At 36.5% G+C, this 11753-nt stretch overlaps 1 protein-coding gene across 9 annotated transcripts in view; it reads left to right on the top strand.

Annotated features, from left to right (window-relative positions):
- Baz2b (bromodomain adjacent to zinc finger domain 2B) overlaps positions 1 to 11753 on the top strand; it is a 210405-nt gene that overhangs the window by 94649 nt on the left and 104003 nt on the right. The window lies entirely within an intron of this gene.

Here is an 11753-nt window from a genome sequence, read left to right as displayed (position 1 = left end):
TCAAATGTGTATGGGGACAAAGGGCTAATGCTTACAGTGATGCTATCAAATGTGTATGGGGACAAAGGGCTAATGCTTACAGTGATGCTATCAAAAATGAAGCATTCTGGTTGTACACGATCCTAATCTGGGTGAAGTATTTTACAGACAGTGATTACTGAGTCTGGATTACTCATCCCCCTAGGAACTCTTTATGTAAGAATATGCATTGTTTTGTTTTTTGGGATAGTGTTTCTCTATAGCTTTGGAGCCTGTTCTAGAACTAACTCTGTAGAGCAGGCTGGCCTTGAACCCACAGAGATTGGCCTGTCTCTACCTTCTGAGTGCTGGGGTTAAAGGTATGCACTACCATTGCCCAGCTGTGTTGATATTTCTATAGGTAATTCTTGTAATCAATGTAGTTCTTTTCTAGATAGATAGATAGAACACAAGTACTCTATTGAGTAAAGAATTGTATTAGACTAAGTACTTTTAATAACCTACAGAATACATATTTAAGTAAAAATGTTTATATATTTTTACTGAGAGATTGTTGATCATGCAAGAAAATAAGGATTTGGGGACTAGAGAGATAACTCATTGGTTAAGAACTGTTGCTCTTCAGGATACCCAGATTTGGTTCCCAACACCCAGGTTAGTCAATTCATAACTTCCTATAACTATCTCCACCCTCTTCTGGCCTTTATGGACACCTGCACATAAATGGTATATACACAGACACATGTATATGCACATAAATCAAAATCAAGTAAGTCTTTAAAAAAAATCAGAAAAAATTAAAAAGTTTCTATAAATCCGTCTGTCCATCTGACTATTTTTCTCTCTTTTTAAAAATAGAAAATTTAAAGAGGGCAATAGCACAAGAGTCACACATGTATGTATGTATGTATGTATGTATGTATGTATGTATGTATGTGTATATATAAAGTGTGTGTGTGTGTGCGCGCACACGCGCGTGTTTTCTCAAACACACACACACGAGTTAGAGGACAACCTTGGGCATCATCATCACTAAGACCAGCCATCTCTTTTCAAGACAGCCTCTCATTGATCTGGAGCTGACCAATTAGGTTACACTGGCTGGGCAGTGAGCCCCATACATCCTCCTGTTTCCATTTTCCTAGCACTGAGATTATAAACAACCACTCCAATCTCAGTCCTTATACCTACAAGGCAATTGCTTTACCAATCAAAGCCATCTTTCTTGTCCCCTTTTATATCAAAGAACCTACTAAGCCTTGATGGTAGAATATCTATTTACATGGCTTTGCCATATCCTATAACATTCATATGTGTATATATACACCTACACATATATAGTGTTTTTATTTTTTAAAAGCATAAGTACTTGCTTTCTGTGCAGACGTTGCTAACAGAATGGCCAAATCCAACACAACAGGCACAGCGACCTCTCTTTCATATCAAACAGCAAAACAACTCAGAGGAGGCTTGTCAGAGGAGCTGTATACACGCTGGGTACCTTGTCACCAATATTATCATCCCAGATTTCAGAAATTTATAGTCACTACTAGGCCTACTGGTTTATACCTGTAATCCCAGCACTCAAGAATCTGAAACAAGGCAATCGCAAGAAACTTGAAGCCAGCTGGGGCTACATAGTGAGATCAACAACAATAGTAATTTATAATCACGTCCCAGTTTCTTCCCTAGGTAGCAGTCATCCATCTCTTTTGATTGAATAAATCTGCAAATGATGTGAGCTCTATGTCCAGTTTCAGGAATGTAGACCACGGACCTGCTTCAGAATAAGTGCTTACTGTTACCAGCAATAATTGCACATCTGAAAACTGGGAAAAAAAATACCCGATTTACCTATCTCTAGATTTGTTGTTAGGTAAAATGAGAATATGTGTATACTTTGCAAATTGCAATTTTAGTCATTGTCATATATTTTCATTTAAGCCTTTAACTGAAATTTTATAAGCTCAAGGCTCGAAGGAAGACAATAGTTTCTACTTCTCAAGGTCTCAGCTGGTAGAAAGCCACATACCTGAACACCACGTGACTTAATTAGAAATATGCAAGAGTAAGATGAGGAACCAGATTTCCTGTGAGTCAGAATGTTCTCCAGTTCTTGAAGGCCTGGAATGTGAGGACAGGTCCATTCAGCAAGGAATGGAAGGACTTTGCAAGCCTGTGAGTGTCTAGTGTGGCTTAGAGGGGGAATAGGAAGAAATTTTGTCTTCTAGTATCAGATTGAGAGTGAGAGAGCTTTCTATTTTTACAACGACTTGGAATTTTTAATTGTGTTGCAGAGAATACAGAAACATTGAAAGAGTGTAAATAAGAGGGTGGCAGAATCAGTGTTCTATCAAAGGTTACTGCTTTTAAAAAAAGTCAGGATCACTACTGGCTGTATGAAAGACTTTAAAAAAGGAGATGTGGCACTCGGGAGGCAGAGGCAGGTGGATCTCTGTGAGTTCAAGACCAGCCTGGTCTACAACAGCTAGTTCCAGGACAGGCTCAAAAACCACTGAGAAACCCTGTCTCGAAAAACCAAAAAAAAAAAAAAAAGGAGATGTGGGGGTTAGAGGAAACCCCCAAAGTGGTTGAAGTGTTTACAATAATACTGAGTGATGGTATAGACAAAGACACCCTGGAGCATTCTTAATATCTGAAGCTTGCAGCTCCCTTTATAGCAGCATGGCCAGTCACGTGACTGTTGGAATGAGGTTGTGAAACAGGTCTAGCAGGTGCCAGACTTCAAATTAGTCCCTAAACTAGGCTCATGTAGCTTTAGCAAGGTGGCTTTTGTTTTGTTATTTGAATGCTTACAACATGATGATGGAAGATTAATTAAAGAAATGAGTACCTGAGAGTGACTTCCGTGTGTCACACATGAAAAGTTATAGGCACTCTACATTCAGTCTTGAACAGAGTCCAGAATCAATAAAGTCAAATGATACACTCTCAGAGAGAGAGCCAAAATGTTTGTTTCAACAGCTTTATGGAAATCTTATTTATGTATCATACGCGTTACCATCTCAAATATCATTCATTTTTTAGCGTATTCACAGATTAGTGCATCTATCAATTCAATCACTTAAATATTTTATCATCACCCAGAGTTGCCCAGTTCCTCATTTTCTCCCAACCTACACACAGCTCTAAGGAACTGCTACTGTGGTCTGGATTGGGATTGGTGTTTGTAGGTTCTTGACCTTTTTTTCCACGGAACTGAAAATAAGGGCTCATACAGATGGGCAGAACTGGCAAGAGAACTTTATTCAAAGGAAAGAGGTAGTGCAGATTAGGAAGGGATACAGTGTCAAGATTGACAGTGGGTCACGTGAGTAAGGGTTCTCAACTCCTCTTGTTTGGAGCTTCCTTTTATGGGGTTCAAGAGAGGAGTTTGATTGTTTCCTTTTGGACATTGATTATTTTCACACAAACTGTCAATTTTAATATATTTTAACTTACCCTTTGAAATATCTTCTTTTTCATTTTATTATTTTCTGCATTTCATACATTTGCCCCCGACTGATATTCCCACGTATTAGAATTCCATTAGGTTGTATTTGAAAGCTTTAAGACCTTATGTTACTGTGCTCAGAGATGAATTTTAATGTGAAGTCCTAATAGGGATGTGGTATTTACCTAGCACGCCTAATGCCTTGAGTTCAATCCTGCGTATCAAAAACAAAATGACACACTTCATATGCATACCCTACACCTAAATCCATTATAATAAGACCTGCATTGAATATATGGGCCATCCTTTGACAGAAAAACACAGGGATATAATGGGTATTAACTATTATAAAATGTTTTGAGTATTTCAGTAAAGTAAGACAAGTACTAACCAGCAGTAAATAATTCTAAAAGTGAGCTGTGTAACACTTGAGAAGGTTCTGAAGGTATCCCTTAGAAATACTGTATTAAATTGTTAAATTTAATTAAATTATTAAGAAATTATTAAAGTTAATGTGACCTGGTAACTTAGCCAGACAGCACACCTACTATGACTACAAAATAACTGGTACTTTAAGTGCTCACAGAAGGTTCTGCTTCTTACCTTGAAAGGATGTTTTATTCTTAGGCTCCTTAGAAGACTAAGCATAAGAGAGACCATGTGACCCGGCAATTCTGTTCTTACATGTCAGTCTGTTTCTTTATCTACATAGACACTGTATGCTTATGTAATATTCACTGTTTGTAAAATCTAAAAGTAATCCAAATGATTATTAAGTGGTAGGTGAATGTTGTAGGGTACAAAATGAAATATTATTCACCAATAGAAAGGAATAATGTATTATACATGCTATAATATGAAATAACTTTGAAATATGGTTTTAGGTCTCAGAAATGATCACTGTGTAATTCTTTTTATGTAAATTATCTAGAATAAATAAATTCATAGAGACTGAAAGCTGTGTAGGTTCTGACGCAGGGAAGCAGAGACAATAATTTAGTGACTTGACAATACTTGGTTTCAGTTACTCAGTCCATACTTCTGATAATCTCCTTAGCTGCCCAGCTCCTTGCTTTCACATATATGAATACATATTCTTCTCTGGACAATGGGGTAAGGGTCTCCTCCCCTAACAACCATCGTAGTAAGAGAGTTTCTCAGATATATTCCCAATCTATCTGAGTATGAAAGAAACCCAAGCCCACCTGAATTGTTTGGGATGAATGTGAATTAGGATCAACTTGTGTCTTCAAGTAAGCATTTAGGGAACATCCTCTGTTTATCTCTTATGCATAATTGGGTATGCATATGATTAAAACTGATACATTGTGGGGAAAGACATTTGACCAAAAGCAGTTTGGAGAAGAATCAGTTTATTTCGGCTTACAGCCCATAATCAAGGGATTCTGGGGAAGGAACCTGGAGGCAGAAATCATGAAGTAACCCTGCTTAACTGCCTTATCCTGGATGCCTGTCCACTCTTGCTAATCTGTCTGTTTATCTGTCTGTTTATCTGTCTGTTTATCTGTCTGTCTGTCTGTCTGTCTGTCTGTCTGTCTGTCTATCTAATCTGCCTGCCTGCCTATCTGCCTGTTGTGCTTGGTTCTTCCCTGGGTTTCAAGGCTTTTTAGTCTTGGGTTCCTGGCCATCTAGGCAGTGTAGGATACAGGCTCCCATTAATGGCATGGGACTCAAGTTCAGCAATAGCTCACCACTCTTGTTTAACTTTTATCTCCAGTTCACAGCCTTGATGTGTTTGCTTGTTCGTTCAGAACAAACAAGCAAAATCAGAAAGTAAAAGATATTTTCCTCTTCCCTATAAAAACACAAATTACTGAGAATCTAGACAGATCAATAGTTTCCAGTGGTCTTTAGCAATGACCCAGAATATATTGGTGCTTTAAAAAAAAAAAAGATCCCACTATGTAGATTTCATGATTTCTAAGGGGTGAAAAGATCCCACTATGTAGATTTCATGATTTCTAAGGGGTGATGTTTAACTCAAAAATTTTAATCCATTATTATGCCTGTGACTGTTTAGTCAATGGCTTTCTCGGTCTTAAATTCTAGGGTTGGTAACCAGTGCTCAGACTAGTAGCCAGTATTTTGTACATATTTACCTTGACCAATAGGAATATATATATATATATACATATATATATGTATATATATACCGTATATGGGCTGAGCACATTGTATTTATGTATTTAGCAATACACACACATGTATATGTAATAGCAATTAAAGAAAAAGCCATGAATTTGAAAGAGAACTAGAGTATATGGGAAGTATGGAGGAGAAAATGGAAGGGAGAAATTATGTAATTATATCATAATCTCAAAAAAATAAAAAAATATTCCTAAAAAGGATATTCTCCTGGAATTCTGATGTACGATCTTATATGGAAAGGCTTTGTGAACAGACAGTTCTAAAGTGTGAGCTAGCTGCTTCTGGATCTTTCCTCTGTTGTCACCTTGTGAAAATTTCCAGCCTGTAGTGATATAACAGTGTTGCACAAAGCACAGATTTTTTTTTGTGTGGTTTTTACTAGGGATGTCTTGTTGAAAGCATTTGAGAAATGATGGAATATGTAATTAGGTTCCTTGATAGTACTTTCTGAGTGACTTTCCTACCTCTTGATAATGGCCAAATGCTCTCATCACAGGAAACATAGAGCATGGTGATTGTTGCAGGTTTGTCATAGAGGTAACTGCTGATGACTGCTGATTCAGATCATTTCCTGCATCAATATTTCTCAGGAAAACTTGAATAAGGTAGTACCCACCCCAAACTACCATTAACTCTTTGACAGCCTTACCAGTCTCTTTAATATATAGCAGACTTCCTCGCTAAGCAGGATGTCAGTCATTTAGGCCAGTGTGTTCTACAGTGGTATTTCCAGTGAGGATGTGATTGTCAGTAAACTCTTGACATGTTACGGATTCGTCTCAGAGTTACTCAATTTTAATCTTAAATTTATGCATGCGATTGATAATAATCCTATTGGATAATAGGATGTTTTTGAGTTATTTTTGTTTTAATTTGATGTATTTTGTTATTTGAGGAAGAGTTTTCCTTTGTAGCCTAGGCAAGCCTCAGATTTATGGCAATTTTTCAGCTTTAGCCTCCTAAGTGTTGAGATTACGTTTGTGAGCCACCACACACGTAATAAACCAAGTACGTACTGCTTGGTTTATTTTGTTGTTGTTGTTGTATTGTGTTGTTTTGTTGCCTAAGAAGGTGGAGTGTTGTGCTACACAGACTGGCCTTGCACTTACTGTATACTGAAAGTCATTTTAAAATTCGGATCCTCTTGCCTCTACCTTGAAAGAGCTGGGATTGTGTCAGTCTCACACCTGTTGAGATGGTGAAGGGATCGAATCCATAATCTTTGTGTGCTAGGCAATACTGAGCCGCACTGCCAGCGTTGTATGTTGTTCTTGGCACACTGATTTGTGTTAAAAACAAAAAAATTCCTGCTGTCTGTAGTTGAATTCTGTCCTTAAATACTGCAGTAAATTGTAATGAGGGGGCCTATTTTTACATGTAGTCCACAGTGAGGATTATTTTAAATAATTTCTGGATATTATAGTTTGATTTTATTTTATTTATTTATTGATTTATTGATTTATTTATTTATTTATTTTGGTTTTTCGAGACAGGGTTTCTCTGTGGTTTTGGAGTATAGTTTGATTTTATGTCCTAGTACAATATATTCTGAGACTCCAAAAGACTGTATTTATTGTATTAGTTATGCTATTATCATTCTGAAACTGTTGGTTGCATATTGTGACATAGACTAGTGGTTATTGATTAAATTATTTTTATTTATTTATTTAGTATTTTGAGACAGGATTTCTCTTTGTGGTCCTGGCTGTCTTGGAGCTAGCTATGAAGACCAGGCTGACCCTGAGCTCACAGAGATCCAAGTGCTGGGATCAAAGGCGTGCGCCACCACTGCCCAGCTAATGTATTTACTTTTAAAACTAATTCATTCTAATTGTTAGTTACGTTCCTTTTCCATTTCATCACTAGAAAATAAGATTGCTAGCAGTTTTAAGCATTTACGTTTTCAGCTTTATTGCTTATAGAAATTTTCTTAATATTTTCGTAATTTGTTAGCTGCTGCTGCTTCTCCTCCAGTTTTTTGTTTTGTTTTGTTTTTTTTGTTTGTTTGTTTTTTTAGATAGGGTTTTTTTTTTTTTTAGTGTGTAGTCCTGACTGTCCTAAAATTCATCCTGTAGACCAGGTCATCAAAGGTGCCCACCCCAACGCCCAGCAGCTTCTTTTTTCATGGTTAAGCTTTTGTTTTTAAATGGACCATTATAAGTAGTTTAGCAAAACAAAAAACCAAAGAAAAACAAAGGCTGTATCAGAGACTTACATACTTTTAGATTTTCCTTATTTATTTAGGTGCTTGGAAATGAACCTAGAGTTTTGCACAAGCTAAGCTAACCTCTATGACTGACCCACCCTCCCACACCTCACTTATCTTTTCATTCAACTGTCTTTCTGCCACATATTAATATTTATAGTGACTGATCACAGCTTCCTTTTATATGTATGTATGTATGTATGTATGTATGTATGTATGTATGTATGTATATATTTAAAAAAAAACAGTGTCCAGAACGAATGTGGCATTCTAATTGTGTTCTAGCACAAATGAAATCAAAATGGTTCTCTGTGAAAGAGGGTGCTGGCGGGTGGTTCTTCACACTGTGCTGCGGAGCCCGTGCCCTTCCCCTCTAGTTGTTGACATAGTTTTGCTGTGTCAGACCAGCCTTGTAAGTGTGTGCTACCCCAGTCATAGAAAAACTCTGTCTATGACCTATTTTGTGTATGGCAAGTTATTAACCTTCTTGTGCCTATGTTTTCTTATTTGTGAAAATTAACAGTTTGAAGATAATAATTACACTTGGAATTCATTTGCCTTAATTAAAATAATGAAATGAAATTACTTTGCATAGTGGTGGTACAAAACATTGAATAAAGAACGTTGTGATAGTGGTAAGATTTAAACAGTGTTGGTACTGGCAGTGCTAACAGGGTTGTGTTTCAATGCAGTAGGAGTCCTTTCCTCAGTGATGGTATATTTGTGTTCACCTTTCACAGCCCCATGATTTAGTGCAGATGCATGTACATATATGTACCTATGGATAATTCTTTCTTTAACATTTATTTATTTACTTATTTTATGTTTAAGAGTGCTCTATTGGCTTTATGCCTTAAGACGGCATGACATACCACTTTAGTTGGTTGTGAGCCACCTTGTGGTTGCTGGGAATTGAACTCAGGACCTCTGGAAGAACAACTAGTGCTCTTAACCGTTGAGCCATCTCTCCAGCCCCTGATTCCTACTTCTTTTTGATGATTTTCCATCTTCTATTTGTCTTATTTTTAGTTCTGTTTATAACAACTTGCTTTGTTTTTGAACTGTGTTTTAAACTCATAAGTGTTCATTTTATTCCCAAACGTTCACCTAAAATAATGGTGAGTTCATTTTACTTCTTTTCAGTTTATTAAAAATATGTATAAATGAAAAATTCAAAGGGTAAAAAATAAACCCACAGCTTTCTCATTTTAGCCTGCAAACTAAAGGACTAAAATTTCTAAAGAAATAGGGTCTAGGGTAGAGTTCTGGCCTGCTATGCATGAGACCCTGGGTTCTATGCTCCAAACTGCAAAATAAAACAGAATTTTCATTTAGTTGTTTCTAAAGATTATTGGTAAGATTGTTTAACCATACCTTTACCATGACAAGTGTGTCTGTAGCTCCATTACATGTTATACTCAGACTTGCTTGGCCAAGAATGCTGAATTAATCAAACAGCCTCATCTGTCTTGTCTGTCTGTCTGTCTCTTATGATGCAAATGGAGAAGCTTTGTGGGTCTTGTCAGTGATTTTATATTTTCGTCTTATATGTAACTGCTGTGTTATAAGTTCATTGATTATTTATGTATATATTTTTATCAATAATTGCTTTATGAAGAACAGTTTCTTAGTAAGGAAGATGTAGGTACATTTGTAAATAGAATTAGGAGTTTTCCCAGAAGCCAGAGAAGAGGAGGGATTGACTAACATTCTCATGAGGGTCAGTTGATATTCCAAGCTTGACGGATCTCATAGTTTGTCACAACTATTTTCTGGCTATGGAGACGTCATCACCACTAGTAAAAGGAAATTGATCCCTGCTTATTGACCAAACCAAACTAAAGAAAACAAAAACACTCAGACTCTGCTTATATACTCTTCTTTGCTGGATCTTTGTTCTTAGTGGCATAGATAAGAATGATAGCTATAGTGATGGAGAAAACTGGATCAATTTCAAATTCACAGTACAAGTAAAATTGAGATGAATTGGATCTGATAGGGCAGAAGAAGGAACATATTCATGTCAACCCTCTATAGAGAGCACCAGAGTCTTAGCTCATATGTGGATCAGTTTCATAATTGAAGACACCATTACACAAAAATTTTCATCAGATTTGTATCTTCAAACTGCCATAGTCCCAATTGAGATTTGTAGCAAATTGTACCAACAGCTTTGTGGATTTTTGTTTGTTTGTTTGTTGTTTTGTTTTTGTTTTTTTGTTTGTTTTTTGTTTTATTTTGGTCTCCTGGTTGAATTCTGTACTCATCCTGGCAGAACCATAGCTTCGTTTGACCAGACTTTGCTTAATTTTCATTTCACTACTTAATGTGATTTCCTATTAAAGTCTCACAGTGACACATTACAGAAGTAAATGGAGACCGCTAGACTAGACCAACTATGGGTTATTTAAAGGGTAATTTCCAGCAATAACAAACCATTCTCCTTTTATTGATTTAACTGTCATCAATACGAGAACCTGGTTAAACATGGAAATGGTATGAAAAGATGGACAATGAAAGCTAATTCTTTCAGTGAAGACTCCACGTACCTGCTCCTTTTTCCTACAGTTAACAATTTCTCGTATTTTTTTCTAGAAACATTGTCAATATGTACACAGTAGAATACCTCCACCCCCTTATCCTGAGCACAGATGAGACTAGACTGACTAGACCTTGTCCTTTTCACTTAACCGGTTAACACAGATCTCCACCTTATTCTTTTAAAAGAGCTGTGAGTTCAAACTTATTAATGGACATATATTGTTACTCGTTTGCAATTGTAACATGCTAACGAGTATCCTTTCTATGTTATTCATTTCTTTAAGAACATTTTAGTGTGTCTTTGAGAACTTCTTAGCCAGGAAATTGTAATATTAGAAATACAAACCTGATATTAGAGTGACCATGACAAAGGCAGAATTTTAAGTATGCTGTTCTTTATTTGTAATCATTTATTCTTTAGAACCTTTGTTTTTCCCTCTGTTACATATGGACTGACTCTTCCTCAGCGCATTTCTTAGACCGCTTACACGTTTTATATGGGACAGAAGGACTTTGGCATGTTGCTTCTTTGGTTCCCTACCATGGTTGCCGCTGTTTCCCACAGCAGCCCTCACTGTTTCTGTTAGAATGTTAACTGTCTTTCTGCGCCAAGCAAAGCTTCCTGTTTCCTGTTTGTCCTTTGAGTATCTTGCGTAGGGTTACTTAATCAGACATTGTTGGTCTATATTTTTCAAATCTTTGTATCCTTTTTAGAAATCTCTAAGCTTAGTTGATATTTAAAGCCATAGATTATTCCCATGGTTTAGTTGATCAGCAGACATTAAGTCTTGTTCAAATCCTCTGTTAATATTCCCATATATCTATTTTGTATTTCTAGAATAACCTTCCCTACAAATATTTCATTTCAAAGGAATACTTAATCTTTTGGATAGAAAAGAATATTCCCCGAATAGATTATTTATTGAGCAGTATGAAAACCAGTGCTTTGCTTGCTCTTGGATTATTTTTTCATGTTTAGGTCTCTTGAGGTCTCAAGAGTAAACTTGTAAAAGATTTAAATTACAGAACCTGTAATTTAGCACAGTGTGCATTTGAAAATAGCAAAAAAGGCAATGTGGGGCCATGCAGGAAGGAAGCTCAGTTGGCAGAGTTCTTAGGACCACTTAAATGCTGGGCCTAGCAACATGTCTGGAACTAAGGGAGAAGGGACAAAGACAGATAAGAAAATGTGTGGTGTACCTAATGTTTAGTTTGTTTCAAGCTGAGTTGCAGGGATACACTCATGTAGTCCTAGCTGTGGGACTTAGGTAGGAGAATATGAGTTTAGGCACAGTCCTGTTTCAAAAATAAAATAAAATTAAACTTGCTTCATAAATGTTCATCTTATTTCACTTTCTGTTGCTATAACAATATCTAGTACTGAATGATTTATGAAGGAGAGAG

The sequence above is a fragment of the Microtus ochrogaster genome, chromosome 4 (genome assembly GCF_000317375.1).
Source record: "Microtus ochrogaster isolate Prairie Vole_2 chromosome 4, MicOch1.0, whole genome shotgun sequence".
In the NCBI taxonomy this organism is placed as follows: Eukaryota; Metazoa; Chordata; class Mammalia; order Rodentia; family Cricetidae; genus Microtus; species Microtus ochrogaster.
Note: the sequence above shows the minus strand (reverse complement) of the source record. Positions and strands in the feature narration are given on the sequence as shown.